At 41.2% G+C, this 25606-nt stretch overlaps 1 long non-coding RNA gene across 1 annotated transcript in view; it reads right to left on the bottom strand.

Annotated features, from left to right (window-relative positions):
• Positions 1-378: 378 nt before the first annotated feature.
• Positions 379-25606, bottom strand: part of LOC309348376 — a 128439-nt gene continuing 103211 nt past the window's right edge. Inside the window, exon 4 of the long non-coding RNA XR_014159369.1 lies at positions 379-466. This is a non-coding gene — a long non-coding RNA (uncharacterized lncRNA). The remainder of the gene's footprint in view (positions 467-25606) is intronic.

The raw sequence follows: 25606 nt of genomic DNA on the forward strand, positions 1-25606 counted from the left end.
CCTATTCTTCAAGTTGGGGTCAAATTCATAGAAGTAGCTGCTACTTTTACTGCATTTGACACCTCTCAGCTAGTTGGCAGTTGCCACTATGGATGGATGAATATGCCAATTTTGGTTTCTCTCAGTTTCTCATTTTTCCAGGCCTAAATTACGTTCTCCACATTAGTTTGTGATTTTAAAAATTACAAAAAACAAAACCCTGAAAAATCTTCAGCATTTTAGTGCAAATTTCTCCTAATATACACACCTGTGTCTACAATTTTACCTAATAGTCAAATTCTTTCAAAATAATTTCTCTAATATAATGTGGTTTTGTATGTTATTTTCACTGGCATATGCATTTTATAAGTACAACTTACCCTAATATATACAGTTTTGTGCACATTTATTGGCTGGGGAACTTCATTCCAAAATTCAGAGAAGTGCAACTTTTGAAGGGTGCTTGCACTTTGATCCTCAGAGTGTTCTGGAAAGTGAAAATTAGGTAAGTTTGTGTTTTAATGGGAACTGAATCCAATTTCTCCCCATCCCCACCCTGCGATCTAGGCAGAGTGCTTTGATATGTGCAGTTCAACATCTACCAAAGGGCCATAAAAGGCAGAGGCAGTGAATGGGAACCACATAGAAATGGAGGCATGAGCCAGTTGCTTTCTGTCCACTTGGCAACTCTATTGTGATTTTATAGTCTGTCATGGATTGAACCTCACTTCAGGAAACAAAGAAAAAGCAAGTGGCAGGGGAGGTGAGGCAGTCTCAGGACTCTCTTTGAAGCACATTCTCTGATCGGCACAGAGGAAAATGGCTAAAGCCATACTTTGATATGGCGACGAAACAGGTAAGAGAAAACTCCAGTAGTGAAAACCTGGGGATTTGTGCAATTTAAAATTGTTTTTAGCTTTGTTTTATCTCCAAAAGAAGAGGTCCTTACATTTGTGGTGAATGAGACAGGAAAGGGGAAGTAGAAAATCACTGGAGTCCTGTATTTCATTTTGCTTCTAACGTATTTAACTTCTTCGTTCTGAATTTCCTCTTTAAACTTTTCAGTCTGATTTCCAGCGTCTTGTGAATGCCGACAGTCAACAAGGTGAAGGGGAACTTGTATCACATTCTGTCAGTACTGTTGATCTCAGATAGAATCCCTGAATTCGTGCAATGAAAAGCAGGCTTCACGAAGAAGGCTTTACACCATATGAAACCATTTACAGGTAGGATTAAAACAATATCAAGATGGAGCTGAGGAGGCAGAGAGTGCTTGCCTTGTTTCCAGAAACTAGTAAGAGATGAGAAAGCCAAATATTGGCAGCAAATACCCACTTTTGGTTAGATGTTTCAGTTAAGTGCAAACAAAGTAGATGGAAATCATTTCCATATTTTCAGAGGTCAAAGGATAACCTGTTAAATTAGGTTAAATGGGCACTCACTACAGTTCCCAGTCATTTGCAGGAATAGTGTGCAGCATCTGGTGTGTTTCACAGAGGAATTCCTGCCTGTATGCCTTCATACTGCTGCCACAAAATTGGCTTTGCCAACAACCTTCTGATGTCTTTAAAACTACAGTGGGCATAGCTTTTCCTCTTTTCTAAGTATGGTAGACTTGCAACTCAGTCTGACAAGTATGTACCCAGAATTACGGGTGAGCAAATCAGTCTATTTCCATTCTATGTCATCTTTGCAGGTGTTGACCCAGACATCCATCCAATTTTGGTATGAATCTGTGACTTTACCTCAAGTCTGCATGAAAAATTGCATTTCTTTATTTAGTTGCTTAGAATAGTTTATATTCTGTCCCTCAGCACAAGTGATCCAAGGGCAGAGCCTAACAATGTAAAAGACAGTGTAACTATATATATATGTGTGTGTGTGTGTGTGTGTGTGTGTGTGTATTTTTTATTAAAGATTTCTTGGTTTACAAAAGTATGTGCAATGTCTCTTTTTTCAAGTTACATTTTCTACAGGTCAGTTTCATTTGTTGAGACATTAGTTGAGACATTAGGAAGAAAGGGGGGAAAAGAGGTGGAGGGGGTCATGGTGAGTGGGGGTGGGATCTGGTGGCGATGTTTCTATTTTACTTAATGTATGTGTGGGTTTTGTGTCAGTGTCGCTTGTGCGGGTTCTCTTCTCTATTCATTTGTGTTCCTTTGATGGTGAGAGAGGTTGGGGTTGGCGTAAGGTGTGGTTGTTCGTTTGTGATTGGCTGTGGTGGACTTTGCTTTCATGTGTGAGTGGGGTGGGTGGGTGTTTTTGAATCAGGTCAGCCATATTGATTCGTATGCTGTCGGTGGATTCTTGTTGTTGTCTTGTTGGGCTGTGTATATGATAAAAGGGAGCCATACCGGGGTGAAGGCATCTTCTTCCATTTGTCCCCATGTCAGTTTCAGCTTATTGGTTAGTTTTTCTAGTAAGGCTGCTTCCCATACTATTTGGTACCATTGGTCCATGCTTACTCCTGACAGCTCTCTCCAGTGTCGGGCAATGATGTTTCTGGCTGCTGAGAGAAGGTGGGTTATGAGCTCTTTGTGATGTGAGTAGGCATGATTGTCTTGGAAGATGTTTAGTAGGGTCAGTTCTGGGCTAACTTCTAATACTTGTTTAGTATGGATTTGATATCTCGCTTTATCACTACCTGAAGGAGTCTCAAAGCGGCTAACATTCTCCTTTCCCTTCCTCCCCCACAACAAGCACTCTGTGAGGTGAGTAAGGCTGAGAGACTTCAGAGAAGCGTGACTAGCCCAAGGTCACCCAGCAGCTGCATGTGGAGAAGCGGAGACATGAACCCGGTTCACCAGATTACGAATCGACCGCTCTTAACCACTACACTACACTGGCTCTTATTTTGCATATTTCTCGCATGGTTGTTACCCAGAATAGTTGGATTTGGGGGCATTCCCACCACATGTGGAGGTACTGTGCTCAGTCCCCTTCTTTGTGATCCTTGCACCACTTGCTCTAGCCATCACCTGGCTGGATCATTCAACTGGAATGGTCTACAGTGCTGGAGAGGTAATGCAAGAACAACCATGTCAATGCACCTTTTCACGCCACTAGAGCCACAATAGGGGTGCCAGTCATGCCAGTGAGAAAATAATTTTAAATGTATTTTATCACAAAAAATGGATTCATTCCCCCTCAAAATAAGAACATATAAATGTATTTTGTCTTAAAATAAACATTTTCAAATGCATTTTGAGATCTTTTCTTTCCAGCTGAGAACTGTCTCAGAACATTTGGAAAGTGTGAAAGCTGGCGGATAACTAAGTTCTGATCCATATGGGAAGTGCAGCTGAGGTCAGTTCTTTTTGTAATTTATTATCACTGGATTCCTCAGACAGTCCGACCCAAAAGTATGCCCCATTTATTTCAACGAAATGTATGCCCAAATATGAAAGCTTAGGAAAGAAATCCTATGAACATAAGGTAAATCCCACTGAAAAGTACACATTGATTTACATACTTAGGCCGCAACTCCCTTTCTCTGCTGGCAGGGCTTTGCAAAATGGTGGCGCTGCCGTCACGACAGACTGTATGGTGGGACAGCAGAAGGCCATGGGCAGGACAATGAGGCGCATCATCACCACCTGATGAAAATGAGACTAGCTTGAGGTCCAGTGTACAGTGCTATGGTGGAGAGATACCACAGGGGAGCACAGTTTCAACACTATTTTCAGAAGAGGTGTGATGATGTCACCTGCCAGATAGCTTTTCTTCGCTCTGGCAAGTAAGTGGAGTAAAAATGAAATATTCAAGTTTGAATCAGATTAAATTAGAGTGGGAAACCTCTGCCCCACGGGCCAAATTCGGCTCAGCAGTGGTCCCAGTTGGGCCTGTGAGACCATGTCCAGCTGGCCTACATGACCTGTCCCACACAGTTTCAATGAAAACGTTGGCAGGTGGGGGTGGGATGGAACAATACACATGTTAATCATCAGATACCATAATGTTACCAGGTGGCTGACAGGTAGGTTGTTTCACCTACATGTCAAAAATGACCCATAAAGATGTAGCTCCCTAGACCAAGAAGGATCTGAAAAAATGAGGACCATTTTTTCCCCTTTTTTGCAGGCGTGGCTTTGGGAGCCGTCATGATAAACTCCTACACTTCAGAATTTATCACTGATTCATGGCAAGAAGGGTGAAGCCCTTTCAGAATTAAAATTCTCCTTTTAAATAAGATTGTTCACATTGCGTTCAAAGACATACTCACATTCCCTGATCCCAATCTCTGAAAGGAATTGGGTTTTCTTTTCTAAAGTTTAGGGGCTTTTGTAATCTCTTGGGTACCTGGCGCTCAAGTGCATTTTACAAAATGAAAGGAGAGCTTGCGTCACTTCACATATCTGATGGAGTCACTCACAATTTAATGCAAAACTGGCCTTGCCAATCAGACTCCCCAGGGTTTCCCAAAGTGCTTCTGAAGAGCAGTATGTTTTTGTCTTTTGCTGGAAACAGACGGGGCACTAAAGAGTAGTTATTTTTAAAAGATTCAGGTAAAAAGCTTGGCCATATAATACCCCTAATCTTTCACACTCATCCCAACTCCTCATTCCTCCTACATTTTACTATGCTGTCAATAAGCATAGTGTACTGTTCTCGCGTGACATAAAAAGATTATCTGAAAATTCCCCCCTTGTTGTAGACAACTTGTTTGCCTAGCAATATAAATTTGAGAGAACAGTGCTATTTAAATGAAATGCCAAAAGACAAGATTCCACAGTATATCTTTCTTCTCTCAAAAAATGCATTTTCTTTGTAGTTCAAGAGGCTGTGTGTGTGTGTGTGTTGTTTCCTAGTGAAATATGGGGAGATTGTTACTTCTTATCCAGATGCATTTAGGTACTTACTTGTTACATACCAAAGCCTGAAAGACATTAACACTCCTAAAAGCACCACTCCCTGCCACCACCTTCATTTACTTCACTATAATTGAGAGGACATCTCTCATTAGTCCCCATTATTAAAGCTCGTGTGCAAATAGCTTGAGCTTCCGTGCCTCTTTTATTTGCTCAATTACGTTCTTCCCTAGCATTGCTTAGTGTTAGAATACCAGATCTGATGATCCACCAAAGACTATTGGGTATACATGTGATCATGACCCCTATTCTGGCTTCTGTTCCTCTGACATTCACACTCTCCAGAAATTTCCTCTGCCTAGTTAAGCAAATCTGGATAATCAATTATCCCTTAACAATTTTTTATATATATAAAAAAATGGTCTATGACCTCTTTCTTGTATATGTGATGCTTGCCATTAGCTTAATGTCATCCGATTAATTTCTTCTCGGTATATCCCTCTAAGGCTCAACAAGATGTCCTAGTTGTGGCCAACCCATCTTTCCAATGAAAACCTTCGCACTGTAACACGGGAATGATATCACTACAGATCTATTATTTCTCGGAACAAGATATTTCAATTTGCATAAAATATTCCGCATTGACAGGGTGCCAAGATGGAACACCTAATGACCATTCTTCACAATGATCTTGCAACAGCATTAAGAATATTAGGAACTTCGGTGCTAGACTTAAGGAGATGCCTCCCACCATCCTTTCTCATATACCTCCCACCAGCTAATTTACAGCCTTGTGACTTTTTCTAAGCCCTGACATTGCACTGACCAGGATAATGGGCCAAAGGAAATTTCTTACATGATGTAATTTTGCTCACATTAAGCACCGTGGTTCATAGGTTGCCATATAAGTTCAACTGCAGATATTAAAACCCCTAAACTGAGAAAAGAGAAAATGACAATTTGAGTCCAAATTTAAATAGATTTCTGTAAGTCAACGCCAGGGACTAAGGAAAGAGCAACCCCTGTATCAACATGATACACTTTTATATGCATGGGCGAAAACATCTTCTTGTCCATTATCATGTTACTAGCTGTTTAACGTGAGGTTTGTTTGACAGTACAATGAGCAAACAGGACTATGTATATTTAAAAAGAATGACTCCATTCATTTTTTCTTTTGTAAAACAAAAGGAACTTTAAGGTTCTTCATCCCATGGGAAAAATGGGTAAATGTACATTTTGGACACAGATCAACACATTACAGAATGACACTAAGAAGAAATTAATTAAGTGAATGGTTTCACAAGCCTGTCATTTGTGTTTAATAAAGGTTATGGAAGGAAATGTTGGCAGGGCATGTTCATTCCCCTGATGTAGGATAACGAACACTTGCAAAGTACAATACCCAAGGTCCCAGGAAGGAGGTCCTCCTTTTGCCCTGGATGAAGTTGTGCATTTTTTTAAAAAAAGCAAAATCTTCTGATGCAGTTTTAATTTGAAGAAGAGTTGAGTAGCAAAACTGAAAATAAAACCCTTTTCAGCAATTAAAAAAATGGATTTATCACCACAAATTTCACCTAAATCAAACACTTGAGGCAAATTTTGTTTTACTAAATTTGCTTTGGTCAGAGAGCATGATTGGCTACCTCCATCAATTCATGTGACTTGCAGCCTGGGATCATTTCTTCTTCTTCTCTTTATGCTTGACTAACTGGTTCCTTCTATGCTGGTCCTCTGATTGCGCTCTCTCTCTCTCTGTCTCTGTGTGTGTGTGTTATGGATTGTATATTTGTGGGAGATTTTCTGTGCTCTACCTGTTTTGCTCTTATATTTCCTGTAACCAAATGTATAGGTGTATATGCTCAGACTTTTTATTCTTTCCTCATCTTTCTTTCATATGGAAGGTTTTAATAAAATGTTCTTAAAAACCAAACATAATAATAAATGATTGGTTGAGTTGTATGAGAAATCTTGTTGGGGTTTAAAGAGCTGAAATAGGTCTAGCAAAATTTCTCAGAAATCTCTGTTATTCAAGTCACTGCTAGTCAACTTGTTCTGTCCAAGAGATGATTTTTTTGATATTTAGCAGATCTTTTTCAGCCCAGGGGTCATCTTCCTTTGTGGACAAACCTCCAGGGGATGCATGCTACTGGTGGATGAGAGGCAAAAAGTAGGTGGGGCCAGAGGCAAAAGTGAGCAGAGCAACTGATGTGATGCAGCAGGCTGTGTTCCAGCCAGAGGTTTTCCATGCACCTTTTCTCACCCAGGCAAGGAAGAGATATTATTATGGCAAAGGACACATTATTATGGTAAAGGCAAAGCCACTCATGGAGAGTGTGGAGAAGGGATGCTTATGGACATAGCCAGGGGAGAAGCGGGTATTGACTGGGAGAATCTAGAAGACCAGATACAACAGGAGTTAGAAAAGCTTCCACTCTCCCTTCATCTTCCCTGTAGGCCTCTTTCCTGTTTTAGCTGGGTTCTCAACAAATTCATGGTGGGCATGATATCTACAGTTACTAGACAACTTGCTATTTTTGCCTTTGTGTGTATGTTGGTTTTTCTCAGTTCCACCGTCCATGAACGACGAGCAGAATAATGAATGTAAGCGTGGGAAGTGGCGCCCACAAAAATCAGGTGCATCATATCGCACCATTTCTCATGACACCATGTAATATTACTTTGTGCAGGTTACACCATGTCACCAACCTTTTTGGCCCATTGCCACATTTGCAAACTAAATTGTCATGGGCACCTCTCCCCACCCACACCACAACCAAGCCCACTGTACCAATTATCTTGGTAACAATCAAATGCTTTTTTCCCCATGCCTAATTTCAGCAGTGTGCAACAGGGAATACCTCTGTGGATATATGTCAACCCATGGGAGCCACATTGCTTGTTGTTGTTGTTGTTGTTTAGTCATTTAGTCGTGTCCAACTCTTCATGACCCCATGGACCAGAGCACGCCAGGCACTCCTGTCTTCCACTGCCTCCCACAGTTTGGTCAGACTCATGTTTGTAGCTTCGAGAACACTGTCCAACCATCTCGTCCTCTGTCGTCCCCTTCTCCTTGTGCCCTCCATCTTTCCCAGCATCAGGGTCTTTTCCAGGGAGTCTTCTCTTCTCATGAGGTAACCCCTGCCAAATACAATGACCTCATTCTCCAGTTTTCTTTCTGGAGGGAGGCAGGGTAATGGGTGAGAAGATGGTAGATAAGCACAATAATTATATGGTTTGTGACGCTGGAGCATCAGAGATGGAACAAATACCATGTCTGAAAATTCCCTGAGTATATCTTGCTTTGCATTCACAAGTATATGCCAAGAGAATATGAAATTGGTGGCCACACATGGAGCAACCCAAATTAACTCCCCATCACACAGTGAGAAATATACTGACACATACACCATTGCCATATTGAAATTACAAATCAATAAAATTAGACACTGATGATAACCAAGCTGTGATTTCCCAAATTGCTATTTGATGTCAAGGAAACAAAGCAGATCATAGAAACAAAACACAGAAAATATTTTATTTCTAAAGACATTTATTTAAGTATGAAGATATCCCTAATTTCCTCTTACATCAAGCTATAAGTGTGGTGTGCTTGTTGAACCTTTAGTTCTGCTTTAAATAAAATTAACATTCTAAATCACTCACTTCGCCTTTACTTTTGCAAACCTCAGAGGTAAATAAAGCCAGGTTTTAGAGATGCTTTCTCATTTCTGCACTCCAGAGAGAACTGGGAAGAACAGCTTCCTGAATTATACAAATATATATGTGCGAGTATGTTATGTTTTATTTTTATTGATCAGAATGCCTTGGGGCTGCAAAAATCGGGTTGATAAGTCTCTCCCCCTCCCCCAAGTTTGCATGCAAGACTGTCTGAGTGTTAACTGCTACTTTTTGAAAAAACTCTATATTATTATGGTATTTATAGCATCTCACATGTATTCCTTTTCATTATATGCAAGCTAAAGAAAAAACCTTAGCATCCTCCTTAGCCCAGCTATACCTTGCATTTATGATTTCTGTTTTAAACTTGAATCCTGATTGCTATTCAGCATTGGCAAAAGAAGAGGAGAGGAGATATTTCAACCAAGGGGAGAGACAGGAACAAGCAAGGAACACAGATGAAATAAGAACTTCCAACAGAAGGGAGGGAGGGTCATTGCCCCTGAAAAATCTGGACTGTTTGGTCATAATTGCCAGGCAATACATAGATATCATCCAACAGCCAGAAACATTTCCAATATTACATCACATCCACTGCTGCTGCCTGCCAGTGTGTTAGCAGTAAATCTGAAGGGCCAGGAATGTAAGTGGAGCTTGTCTATTGACAATGAGGTTCTGGCCTCTGTTCTGCAGCAGTAAATGCCCTTCTCGCCAGAATTAAATGATCTGCTAAATATCAAAAATACTCTAGTGAGAGCAAAGGCTTTCCCCTTAATTTTCTAGGGGTAGATGGTTGGAGAATACTTAGACATGTTGAGAGGGTATAAATAAAACAGCGGAGAACTCTTGGAAGAGAAATGCATGGCTGGCAACACTCCAAGCCCTCAGCAGCCAGCCTCAGTTTGGAGGAAACACATGCTCCACACTCTTTTTAACCTTTATTTTGGACAGAGAAAACTTGATACAAGCCATAACAGTCATTCTGCCTGTGCTCCCCTTTACAGGCTCTTCGCTCCTTTCCACAAATGTGGCATCAGGTTATGTTTCTGGTCACAAAGGATCTTTTTGAGGCAGATGCTAATGAGAGTGGCTGGGTTTTTGTGTGTTTTTTAAAGGAAAACAGTGGGAAAAGTCCAGCGGAACCAGATCACGGAATTCATGATGTTGAGAGGGCACAGCATGGTAATCTTCAGCACTCATGTCAGATTCAAACAACTGCTAATGGGAGAGAGTGAAGAAAAGGAAGTTGCACTTAAAAATAACATAAAATATATTTGCTTTGCAATATCCTCCAATCTTTGCAACAGCATGCGGGATAATCCTAAATATGTCTACTCAGAAGTAAGCCAAACTGAGTTCAAATCAATTGGAAGGACTGCCAGCTAAGCATTTATATTATTGTAGCAGCCACATGTCCTGGGAATAACTCTCAGTGAACTTGATGGAACTTTACTTTTCAGTCAGATTATGGTGTAATTTAAAAACAAACACCTAGATAGCACAAGGGACTTAATCATCTGTAGAATACTATTGGTTGGCATTGGGGGTGGGTGTTTGCAGGGCATACCTCACAGGTATATGCTGATGTGCTGTAATAATTTAAAATTATTGCTAGGTAGTCCTGCTAATTAGTATTCTGGGATATCTATCATCTATCTATCTATCTATCTATCATCTATCTATCTATCTATCTATCTATCTATCTATCTATCATCTATCATCTATCTATATCAATCAATCAATCATCTATTTATCCATACATGCATGCATGCAAAGTCTCTAAAATATGGCTAATCTTCAAAGTGATCTAGCTGTAATTTGCACCGCTTGCTGATCACTCCAAGAACTTTGTGACCTGGAAAGTGTTTATACCCACTCTGAACAATGCCAAAATTAGTCTTGGCTCCCAATCAACACACACTTGGAAGAAAGAAAGAGATACAGGCAAGAAATGGTGCAGGCTCAGCAACAGACACAGTGCTCAGGAGTCAAGATCCAGGAGTTCAGAAACAAAGCAAACCAACCAGAACTGACAGATGCAATGAAGATGTCCCAACAAGTTTTCCTGCCCCTCCTGCCAATTTTTTTAAAGACAAGGTGTGGCATGCTCCATGCTCACTCATGAGACCCTTTTACCATGTGGAAGTATCAGGGTTGCAAGTACATGCACTGTCAGGGAAAGGTGGGTCTGCTTACATCTGAAAGACATTGAATGTTGCTGCTTGGAAAGGCAGCAAGGAGGGCAGTGGAAGGAAGAGGGTAGCAGAGGTGGACAGCAAGGTGGGAAGGTGGAAGGTAGGAGAGAGAGAGAGAGAGAGAGAGAGGGAGAGAGAGAGAGAGAACAGAAGTAGAAGTAGAAGCAACAGTCAGAGGGTGACTTGACCAGCCACTTGCTCACAAGCACTGATCAGGCTGATATTCCAGCAGTGGAAAGTTATCTTCAGGAAGACTAACTGCTCCACCAACTCAGCATCCAAGCTGGTGTAGTGGCATGTAACTATGTTGCCCACCACAAGTTGGGAAACCCTCTTGCTTGAAATGGTGGTGAGTGGCAAGAAACATGTTCTTGGGCAACCCAATCTAGATCTTCCCAAACCTGGAGATGGGCTGCCCAGTAGTTCACAGGGTCTGTGGCGGTGCCTTCCATGGGCTTTGCCAGTAATGTGCCACCACCACTGCCTCATTATCCCAGTGGGTGGGTTTGCTGGCTCTCAATGCCACCATTCCCTCCAAACTTTTGGCCCAGTTCAAGTTGTGTGGCCCTAGTGTACAAGACACACGTAGAAGAGATTATGCACGCAAAATGATAGGGGCAAGTCTGAATATGGCAACTGCCACATCTGATATGTAACCTGAAAAGAGAGCCAGAATCAGATTGAGGGGCTTGTCCCCTTTTTCACAGAAACTCAAGAAAAAGGTCAACATTAGCATGGTGGCTGAGAACACATCCCTTCCCTCCTTACATAACAAAGTATATGAAAGTTGACTTTGCACGTAAGATGAACTTGATGGAACTTCATCATCATAAGTGCTGGAACTCATACCAATTTAATGAATTTTGAGGTTGACCGGTTTGCAGTTAGCAAAAGAGCTTCCCTCACCACCTGACATATACTAGTCACTGTGTCTAATGCCTTTTCTTGACGCCTGGGGGTTTAAGAGCATATACTAGCCATATGCCAAATCAGATTTCTGTGCTACTTAGGTAAATATGCTATAGTTCTCACATCAAGTTTCATTAAAGAAAAAAACACACCCATGAATTGTATCAAAGGTTTAAGATGTGCAAATAATAATCCAGGTCACAATTAGCATTTAGAGGAAGGCTCAGCAAATTTCAAGGGAAGGATCAACCAACAGTGATTTAAGTAGCCTTTAAAATGCATTTGCTTCCTTTCCTTCTGCTTTCAGAATTCATATTAGTTGCTTTTTTAAAAAAAGAAGAAAAAAATATAAAAAGAGAACTTTTCAGCACAAGTGGAAGAGGAACATTTTTTTAAGCCAAGTTAATTGTATTCTCTGCCTCCACCAATTTTATAGCCACAAAAATATGAAGGTGAAATGTGTGAGTTATCTAGTACAGTTATTCAAATATTGTATTATGACAATAGGAAAAAACCGCAACAACCCCAAAACTGATTATTTATGCTAAGGATAAAATTTTCCAAATTAGGCATGTAGTTTAGGACATTTTTCTATTTGGCAATCACTAGACTTGTGTTACACACAGCAAATATGTGAAGAATAGATGACTGCTATGTGTCAGTACATTCCAGTGGGCATATTCCCACTGGGGGGTGGGGTCCTTAGTTGGATCACAAGGCCAAGATTCATACTTTTTTTGCTGTAGAAAACAGCCAGGTACCACATGCTAAGTGTGGATCAACACTTAGCAACTACGTGAAAGAAACATGGTCTGCAACGCAGCTATGTCATCTGTGCACCCTTATGGAAGATCTTGTTTCCAACAAACCTAGAATACTGAAGCCAGGGCTGGGCCCCTGAGGCAGCAGGTGCTTGGGGTGGGGGCAGGGGTAGCCCATCCTATTTCGATGCCGAAGCCTCACTCACCAGGATTGGGGAGGGGGGGGTGGCAGCAGCAGCTTATGCCATGATCTTGTCAGAAACCACTGCCACGCAATGGTGATGGGACCTCTTCATGGGATTCCTCCACCTGAGGTGGCTGCTTCATTCCACCTCATGGGCAGCCTGGGCCTGGGTGGAAGTACTGAGATGTTGGACATTATATGTGACAAACAGCTAACCCTGTGCCACTTAAGTTAGCTTGCTCTGCTCCTGCCTAGCAAAGGATAATTTCCCCCAGCTCCAGGATTGAAGACTTAAATTTGGTTCTGTATGTGGCATGGCAGGATGGCCTTTTGTTCCCTCACCAAAAGGAGCAAAATATCTAGGGCTCTGCTTACAGCAATGCAGTAGGATTTATTTGTGCATCCATGCAAGAGACAATAGTCATTGCTTTGAGTAATGCTTTCTTCGCAGGGTAGGCACAGAGAAGAATGGAGACAGTATATGCAGTTCACCAATGCCTTTCAATTTCCATGAATTTGTGCAAATCTTTGCTCAGGGCTTTTTGTTTTGTATGGACTCCAACACAACACACATAGAAAATTGTGCACCTGTAAAATCCAAACATGGTATCAGTTATGCCCTCTCCTCCACCTAATTTGCCCTGTCAGTCACTCTGTATTGGGTGCTAGTTTCCTGATATGGTAAAGTGGGCATTTTATTAGACTGTTATCTTGTGGTAAAATTTGGAAAACTTACATTGGAGCACCACCCAGTTACACAATCTGAGGTTTTTCCAAGCTGTACAATAAGCCACCTTGTCAGGGGTCCAGCAGCAAAACAAAAACCTGCAGTAAATTATTGATTGCCTGCCCACACAAAAATGAGAACCCATCCTTTATCAGGATGCTTCTTTTATAAGCAGCCTGGAACCAGTTGAAATTTTGTAGCTTTACTGGGGTTTTTTTAGGGTTGTTTTTTTTTTTAGAATGCCATTGTGAGAATTACACACACACACACACACCCCAGGTCTATTCATAGATAAATACATGGCAGTTAAGCGGTAACTAACCAACTACTTTCAATAATATTTCGAAGGCCTCAAAATGGGAGCAGCCCATATTTCACAGATTTTTGAACGTTAGCTATAACCCAACCTATGCAGAATGCACTTCAGGTCAAGGTAATAGGCAACTTAAGGCTGCCAAGTGACAAATATATACTTGGAAGGAAGTCTCACTGAGTTCACTATGACTACTTCAGGAAAAGCATGCCTAGGACTGAACTGTAAAAAGGTAAAGGTAAAGGTACCCCTGCCCGTACGGGCCAGTCGTGACCGACTCTGGGGTTGCGGGCCCATCTCGCTTAAGAGGCTGGGGGCCAGCGCTGTCTGGAGACACTTCCGAGTCATGTGGCCAGTGTGACGAAGCTGCTCTGGTGAGCCTGCACCAGCGCAGCACACGGAAACGCCATTTACTTTCCCGCTATAAAGCGGTACCTATTTATCTACTTGCACTTAAGAGTGCTTTCGAACTGCTAGGTGGGCAGGAGCTGGGACCGAACAATGGGAGCTCAACCCGCCGCGGGGATTCGAACCGCCGACCATACGATCGGCAAGTCCTAGGCACTGAAGTTTTACCCACAACGCCACCCGCGTCCCTTAGGACTGAACTGTAAGTCACATCAATTTCAGTAACAGAGGCCATGCTGGATTCCAAACAAAGCAAAACATTGCAAACTTGTACCTTTGTTTAAAAGGTAAAGGTAAAGGGACCCCTGACCATTAGGTCCAGTTGTGACCGACTCTGGGGTTGCGGTGCTCATCTCGCTTTATTGGCCGAGGGAGCCGGCATACAGCTTCCGGGTCACGTGGCCAGCATGACAAAGCTGCTTCTGGCGAACTGGAGCAGCACACGGAAACGCCGTTTACCTTCCCGCCAGAGCGGTACCTATTTATCTACTTGCACTTTGACATGCTTTCAAACTGCTAGGTTGGCAGGAGCAGGGACCGAGCAATGGGAGCCCACCCTGTCACGGGGATTCGAACCGCTGACCTTCTGATCGGCAAGTCCTAGGCTCTGTGGTTTAACCCACAGCGCCACCCGCGTCCCTTGTACCTTTGTTAGGCGAACCCAAATGTTACAGAATAGCGAACAAGGTTCTGAGTTCTCCAGGTTCGATGTTAAGTGATTGTTGTGGGGAGCAGTTCTCAGCCTTAAGCAGGAAGCTTAGAAAAGACGCGGGTGCCGCTGTGGGTAAAACCTCAGCGCCTAGGACTTGCCGATCGTCAGGTCGGCGGTTCGAATCCCCGCGGCGGGGTGCGCTCCCGTTGCCTGGTCCCAGCGCCTGCCAACCTAGCAGTTCGAAAGCACCCCTGGGTGCAAGTAGATAAATAGGGACTGCTTACTAGCGGGAAGGTAAACGGCATTTCCGTGTGCTGCGCTGGCTCGCCAGATGCAGCTTGTCACGCTGGCCACGTGATATGTAGGTTTCAGGTCACAGCTAAAAATGCTGAAATAAACAGCAACCCCCCCCCCAATGGCTGATTCCCCCTTTTTAAATATAAATAAATAAAGCCAGTACTTGTCTGGGATCTGTGGTAAGGAGAAACATAGCAATTTTTATCAGTGCTGTGCTGAATTTTTCTCCTGCACTTTTGGTTTCCCATCAATTAATGAAAAAAAGAAATTGAACTTGAAAATTATCAGTGGAGGGGAAAATATCAGAGAACTAGTCATGGGTGAGGTGTGGGGGTTTGTTGCACTTAACTTACTTTAGAGCTGGCCAAGGGGTATTTGCAAGTGTCCCTTCTTCCATTTTACAAATAACTTCTGCAGCGTTCCCAGGTGCCTGCACTCTAATTAATGGATGGTGGGTGTTCCCCAAGTCCTGTACAATACAAGTTGCTTTGGAGGCTTACCTATCCCACCTGCCCAGAGTTCTGGGGTTTCAGTGGGTGATGGTGCAGGATGGCCTCCCTACTAGGGTTGTTGCTGCCCTTCAACTAGGTTGGCTCAACTGAAAATACTGCAGGCCAGACCTGCAACACTGAAAGCTTGAATTCCCTCACTGTTTTGGTTTTCCCTGAAGGCATGCTACTAATTTAATAGTGACTTAGTTCATCCATAACTTGCTTTCTCAACTCCTCATTTCCACCTTGGGTTGCAACTACAGTTCACCATACTGTAACCCAGGCATCCCCAACCTGCGGCCCTCCAGATGTTTGGGCCTACAACTCCCATGATCCCTAGCTAACAGGACCAGTGGTCAGGGATGATGGGAATTGTAGTCCAAAACATCTGGAGGGTCGAAGGTTGGGGACTCCTGCTGTAACCGCAATGCCTAAACTGAATTCAAGTTTTTGCAGTGGTCTGCACAGTCACTAGGCTGATGGGATTCTTTAAGAATGGAACAAACTTCTAAATTTGTATTGAGTTGTTTAAGATGATACACCAGTCACTAGTATATTCTCTTCTACTCTTATGATAGCATTGCTTCTCCCATGCTGTGCAGAAGAGAAACAAGGCTTATTCAACAAGAAATGACAACTGGATAGTGGGATCCTCACAGGAATAAACATTTTCCTTTTTAAAAAAATGCCCTGCTTTCTTGTGCAGGTAACGAGATCAGGAATTGTGAACAACAAAGCATTATTCTCTTAATATTATCAGTGTCTTTGATGACAATAGAAATGGTGCAGGTAACTCTTCCTTGCCAAATTGCTGAGATAAATAATAAGTGTGATCATCTTTGGACTTCACAGACCTTGAAGGGAATAACAGTTTTATATGGAGGCTGGCTAGCTCAGGGAATTGGTTAGGGAAAACAGAGAAATGCACATTTATATATCATCAGCATCAACGCCTTTAGGTTTTGATGCCAGCTGAAAACTCCCCCCACCACCACCACCCGACTTTCCTTTGTCTGAATTTAGATTTGCTGCTTTCTGCACTTTGCTGGTTGATTTCTGCCTTTGCATTTGAGATAGCTGTATATGTTGCGAGCAATCCTATGCACAAGAAGCAATCCTATGCACAAGAATCTGGCACAATGCAGGCAGTGAAAGTTAAGGCAGCGTAAAGTTACATCAGATCCAAACCCCATTCAGTAGCAGGGCTACTGCCTTAGTGTGGCAGAAGAAAAACAAGCCTTTAAAATACTGTTCTATGCTATCTTTCCAGGCCATGTGACTGAGCTGAATGGGCTTAGGATCCAGTATGTCTCCCCTCTTCATTCTAATCCCCCACCAGACCTCCCAGAATGCCCCATTTTAGGATTTACACTGGCATCTCCTCAGTCAGCTTCAGCTCAGCCATCTGAACCCCATCTGAGCCAGAATGAACAAGATACAGAGATGTCTCTTTGGTTGACCTGGTATTGGGGACTTAAGGTTGGCTGAGCCAGGAAACAGCCTGTTGAGCTGCAGATCCCCTGCATTATAAGTTGTTCATTCTGGTGGATTTTAAAGGAAGCTTCCTCCTACCTCCTACCCAAAGCTGAAGGAGCAAGCCTCTTTGAATCATTTATACAATCTACAATTTTCATAATCCTAAGTATAGTTTCAAGTTTATTTAAATGATAAAAACTGAAGCCAAGGTAAGTAGCTCTGTTTAGTTACATTGACCTCAGGGAGGGCTACTGTATTAGAAACTAATAACCGGGAGGTTATTTACATAGTCAGTTTACTGGAGACTGACTGGGCAATTTGCAGTAAAATATGAACTTTGTTTTTCTTTATGCCTAACAGAGTTTGGTGTTCTATTTTCTTGTGAAACCCCAGTGGAAAACATGCTTTTACTGTGAAACTAATCCAACTAGATATCTTCACAATCTTAATAGGCAAAGTGGATTGACCTCAGTTCATCTTCATGGAGCTTAGAACAAATTGATCAATTTACTTTCTAAATAATTACCATTTGAATGTTGATTTTCCTTTCCCTCAGATTAGCACTTTAAAAAGCTTGTATCTAGTCATTTTAATTCAGGGTAGCTTCACTGCAGAGAGAGAGTGCACAGTAGATACAGGAGACAAGAATCTACTGATTCTGGGTAATGAAGATTTATTTATTTACCCTTTTGTTAAAGTATGGGAAAAGAAATAAAAATCCAGAAATAGATTTGCCTATAACTGTGGGGGTCAAAGAGCTTCATACCCGATTCTTTAAATTCAACATTCAATAGCCAAATATTGGGTTTCTGTAGATGGAACAAAATGAACCCTATTTTAAACTCAATCTACTCAGAAGCAAGGTTATGAAATTTAAGGATAAAGTGAATCAGATGGGAGAAAAGATAAGAAAGATTAAGACATAGATAATAATCAACACTGGGAGCTTGCTTTTTGATGGACTTATATATCAGCATTCAACATAGTGTCACTTTTTTTTAAGAACTGCAAATATTTCATCTCTGAGGAGCTTGAACCAACCATAAGTCCTCTTATTCCTACTATTCCTATGTTGAGCAGGGTTGGTAAAACTCTGGTTCAGGGATGCTCCAAGAAATTGTTCTGCCTGACATGGGACCCCATTATTTCTAGAGTCAACAATTCTTCAAAAAAAGTATTGTTGTATCATTCCCATACTAATTCCTACCTTCCTCTTGCTTCCATCATGCTTGCATGCTTCAGGAGTCAGGACACCCTATTATCTCTATTCTACATGCTTGTTCCATGCACTGTGAATGTTGAGCACTGGTTGTTATGTAAAGTGAGTGATCATTATTTGTTTCCCTTTCAAGACAATAAAAAACTGAGGCACTCTGTCTAATAGTAGGACTGACCCTAGAAAATGTATGGAATCTGCATGGTGGTTGTGAACTTTTTACCTTATTATTATTATTTATTAAATTTGTATACCACCCTCTACCCACGTCTCAGGGCAGTTCACAGGATAATCTACACCTTTAGAGCTGATTCACATAATGTGCAAATCCTTATATTTTTTTCCAGTGGATAATCAGAATCAAATGTGGCATGTATGTTTTTTTATCTTTCTCTACTCTAAAGTTGGATGTTTTAAATCCATATTTCCCAAGATGTTATTTTAAAAAGAAGGGTTGTGACACTTTTTACCTTTTCCTGTCTACTGCTATCCTGTGTGGTCTATTTCTTTCTGTAGAGAACCTCAACCTTTATGTAACAAATGCATGTCAGGAGACATAAATCAAAATATATCATCTGAAATGTATATCCAGTAGAAATGAAGATGACTTGGCCTGAGTATTTTATTTTTTGACATGCTGCTCCTAGTTGATAATGTCAGTGCTATATATTGCCTTCAGCTATACTAAGAATCCTTGCTTATGGATTAAAATAAAGATTCACCCATGATATACTGCTGCAATCCCATGCCTGTTATGTGCATCTTTGGGTTACACACATATATACCCATGTGCCATCCCATTCTGGACTCCATTTCTACACAGAAAATCCTTTCTGTGTAATCTTGTCAATTCATTTAAATGAAAAGGCTACCTCTGAACACTCATTTTTCTGGGTGCATCACCATCAAAACTGATGGAGTACCCCACACCTACAAGGGACTGCTAGACCAACACAATTCCAAGCACATATTTACTTCACTGAAGTAGTAGACCAAATCATGTGCTTTTAGAAAGCACCATTTTAGGACCCCTCTTAGCTCCTGAAATTAAGCCATCTGTATAGACCCCTTTTAAAAAATAGAGGACAGTATGGAATGATTTGGCATAAAGCAGTATATAAATTCAATAAACAACAACAACAACAACAGTAGAGTGTTTCATTTACATGACCCCTAAATTTTGGGGGACAGTGCTAAATCTGAAATAGCAAATAGGTGCATTTTGAGAAAAGGTGAAGTGGAGGGGACAGAAAAAATACATAAAACCAGTGAATAAGCAACAAGGGACAGAAATGTTCCTGTTACGTTAAAGGGGTCAAGGCTCAAAGGTGAAAAGAATTCATAGAGTCGTTATGATTAAGGGTAGGTTTTTAAATGGTTTTGATAAAGGCTTGTAAAACAGCCAAGAGAGATCCTGCAATTTTAATGTTAAGTGGCTTCTGTATTGGAAAAATGCCCAAGGGCCATGTCTAGCACGGTCACTTACAAATGACTGATGGGAGATCAATACAGACAGAGTGGGAATGCAGCTTTGTCACTAGGATATGTAGTTAGTATGTGATTAGTTTTAAGTATCACTGACTTAGATGTAGATGGGCAGTAAAGTGCTTAGCAGCCAGTCAGCATGATGGCTGCACGTACACAGCAGTTAATGGAGCAAAAGCAGTGTATTATCATTAGGCATCCAGGAGGGCACACTGAACCCATTTTGGAGTTTTAAGAGCAGGTCAGCAGAGCTTGTGCTCTTAACTAAATACATCTGTTGAAGGCATTTGTTTAGCTTTTCTATGTAGGAAGTCCACTTCTAGGATTCAGAAAGATGAAGCATCTCTTCAAATTGCCCATGAAACATTATCACAGAAGGAGCAAAATTGGACCATAGTGAAAAAGTAAAACAAAACAAAACACACCACCTAAGCCTTATGACTGGAGAAACATAAAATAATATATCTTTTTGAGGTTTGAATGGCCAAAAGAATTAAGAAGAATAAAGTTTTTCACTTTTGGTAGCCATCTTCCTTAGTTGTTCCATTTTTCGGGAATGTTTCCAACTTTCATTAGATATTTATTTACCCTGGCATTTCTCAATTCTCAATGTGTGTGTTTTTAATTAGGAAGGTTGAAGCATTAAAATCGTGAGTTAGATATTTAGTAAATTAAAAATACAGCTGCTAGCTGCTAGAAGGCCAACTTATTTCCATCTTTTGTTTCTTTTGCAAACAAGTCCATGTGGAGGAGAAGAGTGGGTGTTCCAGCCTGAATTAAGTCTACCGAAGTGAGAGACAGGAATAAACTTATCAGTTCCTTTATAATTGTTAAGCCATTGTCATCACCTGCTAATTTTTTTTGTTTGGTAACTTCTGTTTCTTTCTGATAATGCAATATGAAATGTTTTTTAAATGCTAGGTCGTCAAATAAGCCATATAAATAGAAATGCTATGATATTTGATGCTATGGTGAACGTGAAGGAAATACTTGTTATTAAAGAGGCTTGGCTCTTTTGTCTAAATCACCTAAAGTTATCTTCACTGCTGACATTGACATGGCTTTGCTACTGTGATTGTAACACACTGTGGTGGTTTTTCTGGGGGTTATTCAGAAGATGCTGCCTTGAGATCTTTGGTTGGACATAATGGCCTTTAGATTCTTCTTGTCATTCCAAACATATACAAAATTTCATCCATCCATGAGATTTAGTTGGTTAAAGTGGTGGTTTAAATAAATCAAAAATCTGTTAAATAAAGCTATCAAGTCTTCTATCCTTTTCGCAATGACCTTCCACTTGTCTTTTCTCTCACTAGCAAAGAATGTTCTCACATTTCAGTCTTGTGGCGTACATACTGAAATTATTTTTCTGGTGTCCTAATCTTTCCAAGGCCATGAATATGCCAGTAATCTGCAGCCTAGGGCTATCACTTGCCATCTTAATGGACCCTTAGAATACAGTTAATTACAGAGAGAAATTTGGGTATCCAACTGTCAAGGGAAGCTGATGCACTTACATGCCACAGCATTTGGAGTGTTCCTGCTGCAATGATCTCCATTTCAATGAACTTTAACATTCTTACACACTTTCCCACTTAAAATGGAGGTGACCCAGAAAAGCCCAAGGCTTAATGTAGACTATCATAAGCATAATATTTGAGGGGGACTTTCAGCAGTATCCATATAATCACCATTACCCTCCCCGCCATTAAACTACTATAATCCACATATCATCACCTAATTAAAACTGGACCAAAGCCACTAATGAAACTGTGATGTGGGTCACTGAATCTTAAAGCATTTGTACAAAAGTGAAGGGTGCTGCCTGGGAGGTGCAGTGCTGTCTCCCATGCACTCGGTTCAGTTATATATTTATTATAGCAGCACTCTCCTCCTGCTACTATTCTTAAAGATGTTTATAGGCCACCTTCGTGACTCACTCAAGGCGGCTTACACCAGGAAATATGAAAACAAAGCTTCTAATAGAGACAAGGGGAAAAAATCTACTACTTCTTGTACATTCACAGCATTAATAAACCAATAGTAATAAAACCTCATTCAACCAGAGACTAAAATACAATTTAACAGCTTCAGCAGCCTCAAAGAGCAGAAAGGTATCTCTCAAGAGTAAGCTACCAAAGGAGGAAAAGGGTCTTCAGGGCCTTTCAGAAGATCTGCAATGTAATAATTTCATGGAGGTCTGCTGGAAATGAATGCCAGAGCCATGGGGCTACCATGGAGGTCCACTCCCTTGAGCCTATAAACTTCACTAAACATGTATGTGATGAGAGTTCACTGTTAGGCATCTGCTTAGCATTCTGCTTGTGTCTGCATGGTTCCTTGTAAATAATTCTGTCTTAAAAATACAGTGGTACCTCTGGTTACGAACTTAATTTGTTCCAGAGGTCCATTCTTAACCTGGATCTGTTCTTAACCTGAGGCGTGCTTTCACTAATGGGGCCTCCCGCTGCCGCTGCGCCGCCGCCATGCGATTTCTGTTCTCATCCTGAGGTAAAGTTCTTATCCCAAGGTATTACTTCCGGGTTAGCAGAGTCTGTAACCCGAAGTGTTTGTAACCCGAGGTGTCTGTAAACCAAGGTACCACTGTATTAATTTTCAACGCTGATGAAAACCTACAGCTTTTCTAAACAAATGTCCTGATTTAAAGTTCAACATGGTATTCTCTCTCCTCCTTCCCAGTTGGGTATCTCCATTGTGAAAGTAACTGAAAAGGAAGAACAAAGAAACAGTGGGATCACTCAGAGGAGAAGATGGTGAAATGCAAACAGGGGACACAGAAAGGGCTGAACTCCTCAATGCCTTCTTTGCCTCAGTCTTCTCCGATAAAGAAAACAATGCCCGACCTGAAGAATTTGGAGCAAATGATTCAGCAGAGGAAACACAGCCCAGAATAACTAAGGAGATAGTACAATAATACTTGGCTAGTTTAGATGTATTCAAGTCTCCAGGGCCAGATGAACTGCATCCAAGAGTATTAAAAGAACTGGCAGATGTGATCTCAGAACCACTGGCAGTCATCTTCGAGAATTCCTGGAGAACAGGCGAGGTCCCGGCAGACTGGAGGAGGACACGGAGCAATGGTTCCAAACTACAAGAAAAAAGATTCCACCTAAACATTAGGAAGAACTTCCTGACAGTAAGAGCTGTTCGACAGTGGAATTTGCTGCCAAGGAGTGTGGTGGAGTCTCCTTCTTTGGAGGTCTTTAAGCAGAGGCTTGACAACCATATGTCAGGAGTGCTCTGATGGTGTTTCCTGCTTGGCAGGGGGTTGGACTCGATGGCCCTTGTGGTCTCTTCCAACTCTATGATTCTATGATTCTAAGTTTGGGTGGTTGCTGCTGTTCTTTAAAATTAGCCCCACTGAGTGGATAAAGCCTATCAAATTGCAGATAAATAGGTTTAAGAGGTTTTGTGCCAGGTGTAAAGACTTGAAAAAAGCCTTGTTTTTAAAAGAAAAAATCATAGTAAAACTGAATGAATTTTTCTGAGCTTTCTGAGCTGATGGAGCCTGTACATCCTATACATTTCCAGAAGTCTAGATGTAGAGCAGTTGGTGCAAGAATCATAGAGTTGGAAGCAACCATGAGGGTCATTTAGGTCAAGCAGCTGCAATGCAGGAATCTTTTGCCCACCATAGGGCTTGAACCCACAACCCTGACATTAAGAGTTTACCAACTGAGTTTTCCCTTCCTTCTGCCAGGTATTTTCTTATATTGCCTCAAGTTTTAAAAAGAGTCAAATATATATGAGGGAAAAAATTAATCTAAATCCAGTGATTCAACCCAGTCGTTGAAAGCAGAACTCTTCCATGGCTGCAAATAAACTGCTTCTTGTGATTGTGGATATAGATATGATTGACTTTCCTTCCTAAAGCTCCCCAGTGACACTGTGGTTTCACCATTTTGGCAGTGCAAAGCAAAATAATTAATTTAGTCGAAATCCAAACATATTTATAACTTCATTATTGAACTTGTTTGTGGTGGGAGGTTTTTGTTTTGTTTCGTTTTTGGTCTTGTCAATAGTTACTTTGCAAAAATACAGCTAGAGCTGCCAAGGAGATGATTCTTATGAAGAGAGAAGCTAAGCAAAGCTTATTATTGATCAGTAGACTCAGACATTAATGGAAATAGCTAAATTGGAAAAGATCCTCTTTACACACTATGGCAAATTGTATTTATTTGATCAGGTAGGGCAACCTTTTATTGAACGGTGTACAGCCTTTGCTGTTAAACAGGCTTATTTTCATTTTTGCACAGCTTCAAATAGTTCTGGAGATGGCAACATTTCCTTTTTTTATTCTCTCTCCGTAGCTCTCTTTTCCTATCAAGGTTTGAACCAAATCTTGATTCTTTCTATATATTACATGAAATGTATTGCTGCAGCTTATCTCTGTGGGTTTTCTATACAGCCCTTTTGCCTTCACTGGACTTGGGATGTCATTTATTCCTCCTAAAATTGGGAAATATTCCTCATACGTAAAGATCACACTTTGAGCACACACATGCTCACTATACACACCCTCTCTACATGACAACACACACACATGCGCGCGCGCACACACACACACACACACACACACACACACAAAGAGAGAGAGAGATCACCTAGGCCAGCGTTTCTCAGCCTGTGGGTCCCCAGATGTTGTTGGACTACAATTCCCATCACCCCTAGCTAACAAGGCCAGAGATCAGGGATGATGGGAGTTGTAGTCCAACAACATCTGGGGACCCACAGGTTGAGAACCACTGACTAGGTTTTGCTCCTTAAACCCCATCACTGCCTCTCCCAATTTTCCTCCTCATCACTCTATAGGTTCCTCTTATTTTCTTGTAGCAGGAGCACGGCGGTGGAATACGGCATTTCTGATGTTAGATATATTTCAATAAATAAATACAAATCTGATGTGGGCCAAAAACATGCCTTTATTTCCACCCTGCACTTCCTGAAAAGCTCTGCATGTTAAACTTTCTTCTTCCAAATGTCCAAAATAAGAACAAGTTTTGACAAGACAGAGTTTGATTGAAACAGCACGACACTGGCAAATTGCACACTCCACTGGAATTTGGAGTTTGCCCATCTACAAGGTACTGATTATATTGTGCATGCCTTGGCCTGTGCCACATATGAGGAAAGATTCCTTTTTGGACTTTTGCACATAGAAAAGAGGGAGGATTTTACACACTGGGGATGAATGTTAGAAAGAAAAGAATGGGCATTGCGGAAATCAATTTCTCTTTTATACACTTCCAAATTATTCTCCTAAAAGAGAGGCCTCCAGCCGCTCTGTCAGTCATGATAAAGCTATCACTCTGAGATATATTACAGGTTTTCTTTTCATGTTTTCAATGGAAAACATCCCACAGGTGTGTTTACATTACCGGAAAATATATGAAGATTAATTATATGTCTGAGGCCTGAAATTTATCAACATATATTTTTTGAAGATTTCAGCTGGCTTAAAATGAATGGCTTTTAAAACATGCTAGCTAGAAAGTTTTGAGGAAAATAAAGCACTTTCAGGAACACGCACACACAACACCCAGAAATAACTGATCTATTTTAATGAGTTTGTGGCAGAAGTCTATTCTTTCTATTGTTTGGATAAAATGTAGGTGAGGAAAAACAGTGAAGAACCAAACTTTTTTAAAAAAACAACACACCAGTTGATTGTTCTCTGAAATAAGTCTGACCACCAGAAGCCAAATAGCACAACTTCTTTAATAGCAGAATCCAGCCTTTCAGCAGCACTAACTAGATCATTGCTATTAAACTGTACCACCAAGTACAACCGCTTTAGAAAGGATTGCAAGCAAGGCTGGAGCTGTGACTGGGAGAGTGTATTCTCCAGCTCAACATCCCTGAGTCTAGGCCTTGAGATGTAGAAGAGGCTGGATTGTGGAGAGACTACTGTTATGTAGACAAGCAAAGATCGAAGAACTAGTATATATACCAAAAATTTCATGTTGCCTGCCAGTTATAAGGGCTGCTATACTCATAGGCCCT

The sequence above is a fragment of the Podarcis erhardii genome (assembly GCF_964252035.2).
Source record: "Podarcis erhardii genome assembly, chromosome: 8".
NCBI classification, from domain to species: domain Eukaryota; kingdom Metazoa; phylum Chordata; class Lepidosauria; order Squamata; family Lacertidae; genus Podarcis; species Podarcis erhardii.